Source organism: Protopterus annectens, chromosome 10.part0 (assembly GCF_019279795.1).
Source record: "Protopterus annectens isolate FY-2018-M chromosome 10.part0, PAN1.0, whole genome shotgun sequence".
NCBI classification, from domain to species: domain Eukaryota; kingdom Metazoa; phylum Chordata; order Ceratodontiformes; family Protopteridae; genus Protopterus; species Protopterus annectens.
This window is the reverse complement of record NC_056744.1, coordinates 1663271901-1663285618: the sequence shown is the minus strand read 5'-3', so window position 1 is coordinate 1663285618 and position 13718 is coordinate 1663271901.

Below are 13718 nucleotides of genomic sequence, written 5' to 3'. Positions count from 1 at the left end.
AAGGAAAAGGACCAACACTCGCGGTCCGCGGTTTCGGCCGAAACCGCGGTTAAGCCAACCGCGAGTGTCTCGGTTTCGGCTGAAACAGAGTCCACGGTTCTTCCTTCGGCCGAAAGCTTGCCACTTACCGAGGCCTCATCCAGCCAGGCTGAATCTGCTACTGAAATCACACCTGCTCTTGCAGGTTCACAGGATGATACTATCCCTTTGGATATTTCTACCCCTGCACGTGGAGCTGCTAGGCCTCCTGCATCCATGTCGATTAAGGCCTTTGCCAGGGCTAAAGCAGCTAAAACTACCAAAACTGTGCCTGCTAAGACCCCCTCTCACAGGCCTAGCTCTAGTTCACAAATGCTTAGTCTAGCAGAGGATCTCATTTCTTTGATCTGGGGATCCCAATCACATCCAGACAGGGCCTCTCACCCACCTCCAGAGAAGAGGATTAGAGTAGAGCCCCCTGAGCCAGTTTCTTCAGATGGCTCCTCTGATGAATCAGATAATTCAAACCCACCAGAAGGCCCCTTTTCTCCTTATGAGGACTCTGATGCAGAAGACTCCATTCCTTCTGCCTCTCCGCCTGAGGAATTTTCTTTTGGGGAAACCTTGCATGCTATGAGGGAACAATTTCAATGGCAGGGCCAGGATTTTTCAGACTCTAGGAAAAGGCTTAGAACCTTTTGCATTTGCCACAGCATAGGCCTTTAGCCATTCCTCCAGTACTTACTGTTGTGGATGATGCTTTTAATGATGCTTGTACTGCTCCTGATTCTCTTCCTCCGGCCCCTGCTAAGCCCGATAGGTACTACAGGGTTCGGACACACATTATCATTTGTATAAGGCCCTTTGCAGATCCCAAAACTATCTCCCAGGGACCCAAGGCTGTAGCAGCTTCTTCTACAAAACCCCTCCCTCTGAAAGGGAATCTGGGGCCTTAGAGATGGGGTAAAAAGTTTACACTTCTGCTACTCTTTCAGCTAGGGCCTTGAACTGTCAATTCCACATGATTCAGTATCAGGAATTTATGTTAGACCAATTAACTAAAAACTGTCCTCGGATGAACCATTAGACAAAAATCTGTACAGGAAATGGTACATAACATTCAGCAGGTCAGTAATCATTCTTTAAAATGCGGCTATGATGCACTGGAGGCTTCCTTTAGATCAGCCATGACTGGCACAGTGATCAGAAGACATGCATGGTTAAAAGAGCAGTCCTTACCAGACCATGTTAAATCAAAGCTCCTAGATGCTCCCATGGATAAGCTCAATTTGTTTGGCTCCCCTGCGCAGCAGGTGCTGAAGAAGGTGGAAGACAAAGCAAAATCTGTCCAGACAGTCAAGGATTTCTTGCAGGTCCAGCCTCCAAGGTTTAGCAGGAACTGGCCTTCCAAGAATTGGTCCTTTCCAGACACCGCCAGAGCTCCGAGAGGCAGGAATAGGCGCTCAAGAGGCAGGGGTCAATCCAGAGGTGCCTACAGGGGACGTCAGTGGCAGACTAACAACCAACGAGATACAGCCACAGATCCAGCCACCACCACTTCCACAGGACAATCACAGTGACTTGGCTCTAGCACCGCCTACCAGGGAACAACTAGAGGCACCCTTAGGCGGGAAGCTAGCCTTATTTTCAGTAAACTGGCATTACATCACAGGAGACAAATGGATTTTACAGACAATAGACCAAGGTTACAGGTTTCACTTCCATACTCTACCAAGGAAGAGAGGAATGCCAAACCTACCTCCAAATCTGAAGACAGAAGCTCTAGAACAAATAACTCACTTACTAAGGATGAGAGCTGTAGAAAGGGTACCATCTATGGAACAAGGGCAAGGATTTTACTCCAGACTCTTCCTGGTACCAAGAAAAGAAAACCAATGGAGACCTATTCTCGACCTGTCCGCTTTAAACACATACCTCATTGTTCCAAAATTCAGAATGCTGACCCTACAGCAGCTTCTTCCCATGCTGGGCAAGGAGTCTTGGCTGGTAACTCTAGATCTCAAGGAGGCATACCTGCACGTCCCCATACGACCAAATTGCAGAAGATACCTCAGATTTCTTGCAGGATCAGAGCATTATCAATTCTCAGCATTGCCCTTTGGCTTATCTACTGCGCCCAGAGTATTCACGAAATGCCTGGCATCAGTAATTGCTCATTGCAGGCTTCAGGGAATTCAAATTTACCCTTACCTGGACGACTGCCTGTTACAAGCGGACAACAAAAACAAATTAACAAAAGATTTGGAAAGGGTCATTCATCTACTACAAGCCCTGGGATACACAGTCAGTATAAAAAAGTCAAGGCTGATACCATCCCAAAGGATAACCTTCTTGGGTGCAGAGTTGGACATAACAAAACAAATGGCATTCCTGACAGTAGAAAAACAGGAGCAACTCCCTTTCTACTTCATGGCATTAACAAAGCAGAACCAGCTAACAGCAAGAAAAGTCCTGCAAGCTCTCGGTTACATGGCATCCTGCATAATATTAATTCCACATGCCAGACTACATATGAGAAAGTTACAGTGGTACCTAAGGAATTTATGGTCTCAGCACAAGCACAGCCTAGAAATCCAAATTCCAATAATTCCATGCCTGAAACAAGAATTCCAATGGTGGGCCCAGGCCTGTCAATCAAACAAGGGACTGCCCTTCCACAGCACTCAACCAAGCCAGACCATCACAACAGACGCCTCAGACCTCGGTTGGGGGACACACATGCTGGACAAGTGCATACAAGGCTTATGGACTCAAGACCAGCTGCACCTACACATAAATCAAAAGGAAATGCTGGCAGTAAAACTGGCAATTCAGGCATTCAGACCATTTCTTCAACAGGGTCAACTGCTGATAAGGACGGACAACACCACAGTTATGTGGTACATCAACAAGCAGGGAGGCACACATTCATACCCTCTATGCCGGATGGCAATGGACCTCTGGAATGTGGCACTGAGCTTCAACATCCAGCTACAAGCAATTTTTGTGCCAGGAAAAGAAAATATACTAGCAGACATCCTAAGCAGAACTACCTCGGATGCCCACGAATGGATGCTGCATCCGGACATCTTCAATGGGGACTGCCAGAAATAGACTTATTTGCATCCCCACACAATCACCAACTGAAAAAATTCTGCACAAGGACGTACCACCCACTTGCTTGGAAAGTGGACTCCCTATCTTTCAGTTGGAAAAACATGACAGCATATGCATTCCCACCTCTTCCTTTGATGCACAAGGTGCTACTGAAAATCAAAGAAGACCGTCCAAGGATCATCCTGATAGCTCCAGACTGGCCAAGGCAACATTGGTACCCATTACTGAGGAGTATGTCTCGGGGACAAATATGGCCTCTGCCCCTAGTTCCCTTGCTGTTAACACAGAACAACTTCAAAACCCTGCATCCAAACCTGAAAACACTGCAGCTGACTGCCTGGAACATTGCATAAGACCAAATAACCCAGATTTATCTCAAAGGGTTAAAGACATTATCTTGGAGGCTCGCAGACCCTCAACAAGAAAAAATTATTCAGCAAAATGGAAAAGATATCTCATTTGGAGTACTGCAAAAGGAGAGAATGTGTCACTGGTAAACATAGCTAACATCCTGGAATACTTGGCAGAGCTCTTCCACAACGGCCTGTCCTATTCTTCCATTAAGATTCATGCATCAGCTATTTCAGCAGAATACAACTTGGATCCTCCAGTATTCTCACATCCTCTGCTCAGGCAGTTTCTGAGAGGGATTAAAAATGTAAAGCCACCCAGGAAGCCGCCATTGCCAGCATGGGACTTGAACTTTGTGCTAGAAAAGTTGACACTCCCTCTTTTCGAGCCAGCAGCAACAGCAGAATTACAGTACTTATCATGGAAAACTGCTTTCCTGCTTGCAATCACTTCAGCAAGAAGGGTATCTGAGCTACAGGCATTAATGGCAGTACAGCCCTTCCTGATCTTCCATCAAGATAGAGTGTCCATGAGAACTAATCCTACTTTTATGCCAAAGGTGGTCTCCAGGGTATCTTTAAATCAAGCTATCCACCTTCCTACATTCTTCCCCAACCCACAAAACAGGGGAGAAAGACTGCTGCATACCTTGGATGTACATAGACTATTACGTTACTACCTGGACAGGACCAAGGGCAATAGAAAAACTGACCAGCTACTGGTAGCATATGCAACAGGAATGGAAGGAAAAGCAATTTCAAAACAGACAATCTCTAAGTGGATAGGAAATTGCATTAGATTTTGTTACTCCTACCATGGAAAGAAAACTCCAGAAAACATCAGGCCTCACTCTACAAGGGCTACAGCCACTACCACAGCTTTTTTACGAGGAGTGGCTACCAAAGACATTTTAGAGGCTGCTACTTGGAGCTCCGTGCATACATTTGCCAAGCATTATAATTTGCCTTTATACTCCAGATCCCGAGCAGGTTTTGCCACTGCTGTTTTGCACGGGATCTTAACTACACCATAATCTATTTCTCCTCCTCCCCCAGTTTGGCTATGGTATTCTACCCATTTTTAAGGACTGCAGATGCATCCTTGAAGGACATAGTACAGTTTTGTACCTACCATAAATGTAGATGTCCGATAGGCATGCATCTGCAGTCAGGATTACCCACCCTCCTTCCCCTCTGTGGTACTCCTAGGGTATTTGCCCATCTTGTAGCTAGCTGGGGGAATCTATTATTGTGTATTTGTTTGTATATATGTACATACATGCTTATTTTTGTTTGCTGTCTACTATTTGGAACCATTTGCATTTATCCAAATTTAGCCTTCCTAGAGGGCACCTGGCATCTGGGGCAAGAAACACTGAGGAAAATGGCATCGGCTGATGCCTTTATACCCGAAGAACTGCCGCTATGATGTCGGGTGAAGTGCGACACCAGCCGAGGCCAGACCCAGACTTTGGAATCCGGCCGACCGAAGGGCTGCCTGACGACAGGACAACCCATTTGTAAGGACTGCAGATGCATGCCTATCGGACATCTACATTTATGGTAGGTACAAAACTGTACTTTATGGAATATCTGTTAAGTAAAGGATTTAGTGTAGAAGGTCCAGCAGAGGTTATATCACAGCATGATGAAAAACAAGCACCCCCCCCCCCATGTAAGGAGGAGCAGGAGACATCTGAGGAAGAAATGTGGACATGGGAAAGAAAGAGATTTAATATGGTGCAATATTTATGCAAAGGAGAATGCAAAACTAATCAGTACAAAGAGCACCAAAAATATATACAGATAAGGAAAATTTTGCAATACAAAAAAATAAGAAAACAAAGAGGAAAAGTAGAAACGATTATTAGTGATGGAGAAGTTAAAGAAATAGAAACTGAGGGTATGGAGTACCTGCAAAGTGAAGGATTTAGTGTAGAAAATGTAACTCTGATAATACCAAAGCAGGAAAAGAGCAAGTGATCCTCAAATGAAGGACAAACCAGTGGAGCATGAAACATCTGATCAGTTGCCATATATGAAGAAAATTTGGAGCCTTACACTGGAAATCAGCACAAAAGTTCCATTTGAGTTGCACAGCAAGGGAAGGAACATGAAACTGTGGCAACTCTGACACAGTCAGTGTTGTGGAGTGATAGGCCATTGAGTTCCCATGTGAAAGAGCAATGGATGACATAGGATACAACTGAAGAAAAAGTGGCACAGGAAGATGATCTGGAACTTTCTGTAGGATATTCACAGGAAATGGAGAACAAAGAATGGCCCCTCAGATTAGAAGAACATGATCTAAGAGAATAGTTGGTTGATTTAATAGGGATGGACAGACATGTCAAGATCAATGAAAGAAATAGACTACAGAAAGTCAGTAAAACCCCCCAAAAAAGGGAACACACTACTTGGGACTCTTCATGGAAATGCATGCGATATAACAGAAGTAAATAAGATATATTAGTATGCAGCAAAATTAATAACAGATAAAGTCTTACCACAAAAACACAGGGCAATAGGGGAATGGAAGGGGAGAAATCAAATTCCATCATGTAAGTATTGGAATAGAGAAAATTATAAAGCAACTAAGACATGGTGTCATTGCTAGAAGAGTACAGAAGATGGAACAGATCAACAAAAATACTTAAAGATAGCTGTAATAAAAGCAATGCAGAGTATCAGAACAGATCAGGATCTATTGTGCACTATCACAAATAAACTAAAAATATCAGCACAGGCAGAAAAACATAGAAGATATGCAGCTACATCTAAAGGAAAAGTACAAAATATGCAATTTATTGATGATCCAAAAAAGTTTTATAGAAAATTGGGCAACAAGGCAAAAAGAAATTTAAACACCATCAGAAAAAGGAGAAATAAACACATTTTGGAGAAATATCTATGAACATCCCATGGAACATAACAAGGGTGCTAAATAAATAGAAGTAGTAAAAGAAAGAATAAGAAGTTGAAATATTCAGCATATGACATGGGATGAAGTAATAGCCAGAGAATTTGGAACAAAGTTGAAAAAAAAACTCCCAAATGAAAAACCCCAGGCCAGTATACAATAACTAACTTCTGGCTTAAAGTAGTAACATTTTTACATAAAGATTTAGCCATGAGTAAGAACTTGTATGCACATCCTGAACAAACACCAGATTGGTTAACAACACCAAAAACAATATTACTACTTAGGAGTGGACCTGCAAGCTATCCTAAAAACTATAGAGCAATAACGTCCCTTCTGACAACGTAAAGCTATACACTGGAATTGACATCGACAGAGTTTAGTCATTTAGAAGAAAACTCAATCATGGCAATAGAAGAAAAGGGTCAACATTTTTTTAGATGATATGAGAATGTCATTTGGTCTTGATAAGTGTGCAAAAGCAACCTTGCAAGAAAGCTGCAGCACCAAGAAAACATCAGCCTGGGACAGGAATGTGATATAAAATAACTTGAGCAAGAGGGGGTGTATAAATAATATCAACAGTAAAACATGAAAAAAATGCAGTCAATACTAAATAAGGAATATTTCAGAAGACTAAATTTAATACTGAAAACTGAGCTGACATCTAGGAACAAAGTCCAAGCTATAAACCAATTTCCTGTTCCTATCCAAACTTACAGTTTTGGAGAACTTGACAGACACCAAAAGGTATTGGATCAGTTGTACAGGAAAACAAGAAAAGTGCTTCATGCTTATCAAATGATTTCTAAAAATAAGTGTATACCAGGATTATATGTTCCCTGTTCCAATGGAAGTATGCACTTTCTCAAAATTGTTTACATGTATAGATCTGCAGTCGTAGGACTGCATACATACCTGCTGACCTCACAAGATCCAAAACTAGAGAATGTTTTAAAACATAAGGAGAATGAGCTAAAGTAACTTCCCTGCTTAGTTTAGCAGAAGCACATCAGCGTCAAGAGGGAATGGAAATCAAACCCAAAGTAGATAAAAATCGGGCAGTAACTGAATTTGCCAAAAACCAAAAGAAAAGACTATAAGGTGAGGATCAGATTAGAAGGCAAGAAATGTGGAAAATACATAAATATAGTTGCAAATACAGAAAACTCTTGGAACAACCTCATGTCGATCAGGAGTGAACACATGAATGGTTAAGGAGAGGTAAATTTGAAAGATTAATACTGGAAGCCCAGGATAGTGGGCTACGTCCACATTGGTTCACACACTGTATTAAACATGTGGGAGCAAAAGACAAATGCAGGGTTTGTAAAACAGAATTGGAAACATTCGCACATCGTGTTGCTGGCTGTGATACACTAATGGTAGAATTCTGCATACTGAAAGGCATAACAATGTGGCATGAATGTTGCATTGGGGATTGTGCTGCATTATAATATTGAAGTACCTAAGAAGTATTGGAAACATGAGCCTCAAAACATTATAGAAAATGATCAAGTTTCTATCAAATGGGATCCCCCATTACCAACAGTTTAAAAAATAGTTGCAAGAAAACCAGATCTAATTGTCCATGAAAGAAGACAAAAGTAGCATTAACTACTGAAATCTCTACACCCAATGACTACAGTGTCTTATGTACAGAGAGACTCAAAATCATAAAATACCAGGATTTACTGGGAGAAACGAAGGCAATATGGAAGAAAGCTATCCAGACTGTTCCAATAGTAGCAGGAACAACGGGTCTTATAAAAAAGAATCTGAAATTATATTTAGAAAAGTACAAAATATGCAATTTATTGATGATCCAAAAAAGTTTTATAGAGAATTGGGCAACAAGGCAAAAAGAAATTTAAACACCATCAGAAAAAGGAGAAATAAACACATTTTGGAGAAATATCTATGAACATCCCATGGAACATAACAAGGGTGCTAAATAAATAGAAAAAGTAAAAGAAAGAATAAGAAGTTGAAATATTCAGGATATGACATGGGATGAAGTAACAGCCAAAGAATTTGGAACAAAGTTGAAAAAAAACTCCCAAATGAAAAACCCCAGGCCAGTATACAATAACTAACTTCTGGCTAAATGTAATAACATTTTTACATAAAGATTTAGCCATGAGTAAGAACTTGTTGTATGCACATCCTGAACAAACACCAGATTGGTTAACAACACCAAAAACAATATTGTTTTATAAAAGGAATTGGATAGATTAGATAGGAAAACAAGAAGGATGCTTCATGCTCATCAAATGATGTATAAAAATCAGTGCATACCAAGATTATATATTCCTTGTTCCAAAGGAGGTATGGGCCTCCTAGAAATTGATTATATGTATAGATTTGCATTTGTGGGACTGCATACATATCTGCTGGCCTCACAAGACCCAAATGTAATGAAAGTTTTGAAACACGAGGAGAATAAATCTTAGATAACTTCCCTGCTTTGTCTAGCAGAAGCATACTGGTGTCATGCAGGAATGGAAATTAAACCAGAAGTAAATAAAATCAAGCATCAACTGAATGTGCCAAAAAACAAAAGAAAGAATACAAGGCTTGCCCCCCCCCCCTGCTTAAACCCAGTAGGGTAAGCATTTGAAGTTTTAATTTTTTTATTTTTTTATTTCCGAAGTTACGGAACTTCGATAATATGGTGTCAGCCATATTGTATTCCATGTTTCGTAACTTCGAGATTATAATATAGACCCGTACATTTCATGGGATCACTCATTACCAACAAGTAAAAAAATAGACGTGAGAAAGCCAGATATGATGGTCCATGAAAAAAGACAAAAGTAGCATTGAACATTGAAATTGCTATACCTAGTAAATGCAGTGTTTCATGTACAGAGAATCACAAAGTCATAAAATATCAGGATTTGCTCACAGAAATGAGAGCAAAGTTGAAGAAAGATACCCAAACAGTTGTAATAGTAGTAGGGGCAATGGGTCACATAAAAAAGATCTACAGTCATATTTAGGTGTGCTACCAATACATGTAATTTTATGTAAACTGCAGAAGGAGTAAGTTCTGGGCACATTGCAGGTGTTGCGAGGAGTAATTTTGGCTAAAATCAATGGCTGAAACAATACTGACTTCCTGAGCCTTAATCATACCTTGACATAGGAAATGGGGTCCATTCCCATCATGGTGTTAGAAAACAAAACGACTTGAAATTAAACCCAGTCAAATGACTCTAGAGAATATGAAACAGGAGGATGTAACAGTCAGAGCAACTAAGACAAATTTAAGTGTGGTTCCTAACTGGAAAATTCTAGATTCAGATGCATTGCCTAGCATCTAACAGCATGTATTAACACAAAGAATTTCACCGAATAAAAATTTTTAAATTCACATCTTGACCAGATACCAACCTGGTCAAAATTCATCAAAACCATACTATTCCTTAAGAGAGAACCTCCAAGGCATCCTGAGAATCATTGAACAACTTTCTTTCCAACAGTATATAAATTATATAGTGGAATTGATGCTAAAGAGTTTATAGTTATTTAGAAAAATCAGTCATGGCAGTAGGCCAAAAAGGGAGCAAAACAAAATAATATGAAACAAAAGATAATTTATACTTCATCAATATCATAATGGCAAGTTGTGAAAAAGAGCAGAATCAAAGTATGGCATGGATGTGTTCCAAAAAAAAATATTTGGCTGCACACCACAGTCATGGTTTATGGAATGCTTACAAATATGTAAGGCAAACCCTACTTTGATAAAGTACCTTGTGGTAAGTATGAAACACTGGTAAATCACTTACAGCTGAGTCATAATAAAGGGCAAATTATTATCCAAGGGATAAAAATTCAAATGGGGATAGTCCATGGAGACCCTTTGTCCCCTGTACAGTTTTTTCCTTGTCCTTAACCCATATAGCTGTTTACTTAATAGACTTGGCTATGGTAACAGCTTAACTTCCAGAAACATACCTTCTTCAAAGATATCTCATTTATTTTTGTGGATAATTTAAAATTGTATAAATCATCAAAGACCTGAAAGCACAACTACAAATCTTTAAAACTTTCTCAGATATAAAAGTGACACTTTGCCTTCATACAATTTGCAAAATCAATATTTAAAGCCCAAGAGTTGCATCACTAAGTTAACACTAACCTTGGACCTTCGACAGTAATGCAATATAAAACACTTTGAACTGAAGGGTATGGATAAATATTTGGAAGTGGATGAAGATTTATTAATAAAATATGAAACAATTAGAAGAGAGTTTAGTAATGAATACTTAAGATGTCTAAAAGTAATGATGAAAACTGCCTTGACTTCTAGAAATAAATCTGAAGCTATAAATCAGTGTGTTCTTCCTGTTCTAACCTACAGCTTTGATGTGATTGTCCCAAGCACCACTGAATCAGTTCAACGAGAAAAGAAAAATGCTTCATGCTTATCTAACGATGTATAAAATTAGTGCACATCAAGATTATATATCCCTCATTCCAAAAGGCTTCCTAAAAACTGACTAGGTTAATAGGTCCAGTATCATAGGACTCTGTACATACTTTTAACATATTCAGATCCAAACATAGTGAAATGCCTACAACATGAAGAGAAGACATCGAAGATGGCATCTCTGCTTAGTTTAGCAGAATCGTATTGGAAAGGAGTAGCAATGGAAGTCAACCCAGTGGTAGATGAGAAGCAGGTAGCAACAGAAAGTGCCAGAAAACAACAACAAAATAGTATAAATAAAATAACTAGAAGAAAAGGAAATAAAAAGTAAAGACCACAATTATACTGAAAAGTATAAGGAGCTCATGGAAAATCCACATATTGATCAAATAAGATCTGATACATGAACGATGAAAGGCGGCTAAGAGTGGCTTTCCAAGATGGCAGGCTATGTATATATTGGTTTACAAAGTCTATAGAAGTGGGATAAACAGACAAATGCATGTTTTGTTATACAGAGCTGAAAACAATTTCCCACCTCATTGCTGGTTGCAGTGCACTAATGGCTGTGGGGGTCTGTATACTGACAGGCACGATAACATGGCCCAGTTGTTGTACTGGGATGGTGCAGACAGACACTATATAAACAAGTAGATGAAAAGCATTGGAATCGTGAGGCTTTAATCTTACTGTAAATTCTTTAAATTCATAGAAATATTCTTCTAGAGTCTACAGAATGCTAAAGAAATAGAGATTTGTGGAAAAATCTATACAGCATCTTCCATAAATTGCTTCAGTATGTTTCATTAGCTTTCATCTAAATAATGTTTGCACAGAGTCTCATTTAACAGTTTAGTGCACATCTACTTTTCATTATGCTGTATTTTATTTTTATTTTTGTTTGTTTAACTTGTGCTGTTATGCCTTTTTTTGAATAAGCAACTAATTAGTTGTTTGCTGTTTGTCTTGATTTTGATTGTGTTGACTCAAAAAGTAATAACATTTTATTTACAAAACTCATTTTTTAACTCACCATAATAATATAATATAAAATAAATGTGCCTTGTCATTGGCAGAAAGTCTAGCAAAGAACAAGGTGCTGATTAGAACAAATGTGTGCTTCTGCACAGATATTAGTTTAAGGAAATGACCTCAGAAACTGAGTGTGTGTGCACTGCTACTGGCATTATACAGCTGTCATCTAATGTTTGATGGATGGAAAAGAAATGGTCAGATACAATACAATACAATGCTTGAGAGAAGCTGCTGGATGCTAAGGGAATCTTACATAACCCATACATTTTAAATACTGAAGTATTATTCTCTTTATTAAAAATGTCTGCAAATGTGTTTCTTATTTATGGGTACACATACAGTCAATACTGACTACAGAAAAGGAGGATTGAACTAAGGCATGAAAACGTGCTCTGCAAATAGGGCACCTGACTGTAACCTGACTAACAGCCCAATTTGTAATACTTTGTAAATAAGGTAATATAAGCCCCTGCCACACCTTTGTGTTTTGCCAAAAACTGAAACATTCCTAAAGAAAAATGGGTGCAATCCTTACCACTTTAGAGCGAGAGAAAGATTACTGACCACTCTATTCAAAGATTTGTTTGTCATAAAAATTAAACTTCCTAACCATTTAAAACATGTTTGTCTTGTTTTATTTTTCATAAAATAGACACACAACTGTTGAGAAAAGGTGATAAGTCATTATATCACTGCAGTTCACATATACAAAAGACTATGGTTAAGTTACCGTGGAGAATTATTTTAATCTCATTTTTTTGTTGTTTTTAGAAATAACACTGGAAGCTTTGAAAACATCTTGTATATAAAGATGTTTAGGGCTAGTCAAAGTGGATGTAAGCAGTAAAAAGAATAAAAATGCATTAATACTGCTAAATAATGTAAATATTTCATTCTCATTTTAAAATTCTGTGCATTCTAATTATTTCAGCTTAGCATATCTAAGATCAACCCTAATTATGGGCACAAAACACATTATGGTCTTATTTAGAAGAGCTGCATGTGTATGTTCCTTTACTTAAACTCATTTATTTTAATTTATTTATTTATCCTTAGACTGTGTGGTCCCACTAGGCTAATGACGTCTTTTCAGTATAACCTTAAGGTGATATTTATACTGCTAGTGGTAATTTGACCAGGACACTGTGGAATTTCCCATTTTTTTTCTATAGATGGTATAGGTTAGTTTACTTCCACATGGGCTACCACTAACATATGAACTGTTTAATAATCTGTTTAATGTCTCATTTGAAGGATAACACACTTAGGAGTGCAGCACCACCTCAGTGCTGCACTGCAGTATCAGAAATCCAACCACCTAGAGTGGGAATCAAACCCACAGTTTTCTGGTCTTCCACTACCAAAGGTGAATGTGGTATATTTTGAGGCACTGAGACACCTTTATATTTCCTTTTTTGTTTCTACTGTACTCTGCTTCGTATTTTAACTCCCTAGCAGTGCTAGGTCAATTTCAGATAATGAATAGCACTGATTTCTAAAGTGTAATAACACTTAGACATATTTTTGTTGTTTGTCTACTGTCCAGTGGCTCTGTTATGCCTAGTGTATTATGATAGTCTGTCTGGTTACCTGTTAATTTAGATTCATTTATATTGTTGCATGTTTTGTCAGTGGATGTGTGCAGGGCAATCATGTTGTTGAAGGAGTTGTGGAATCTGTTTGGTGGCCCGAGTAGCACATATTTCTTAGTGTTAAAAGATTTGTTTATAGATGCATTTTTCAAATATTTTCGTGAGAGGGATATAAGTTAGCGATTGTCTGTAGTCTTTCATTCCTTGAGGTGAAAAGTTTTAGCAGAGGAATAAAGACTGCATGCTTGAATGTTGTGTCTTTCGGCTTAGGGGTCGCCACAGCGGAA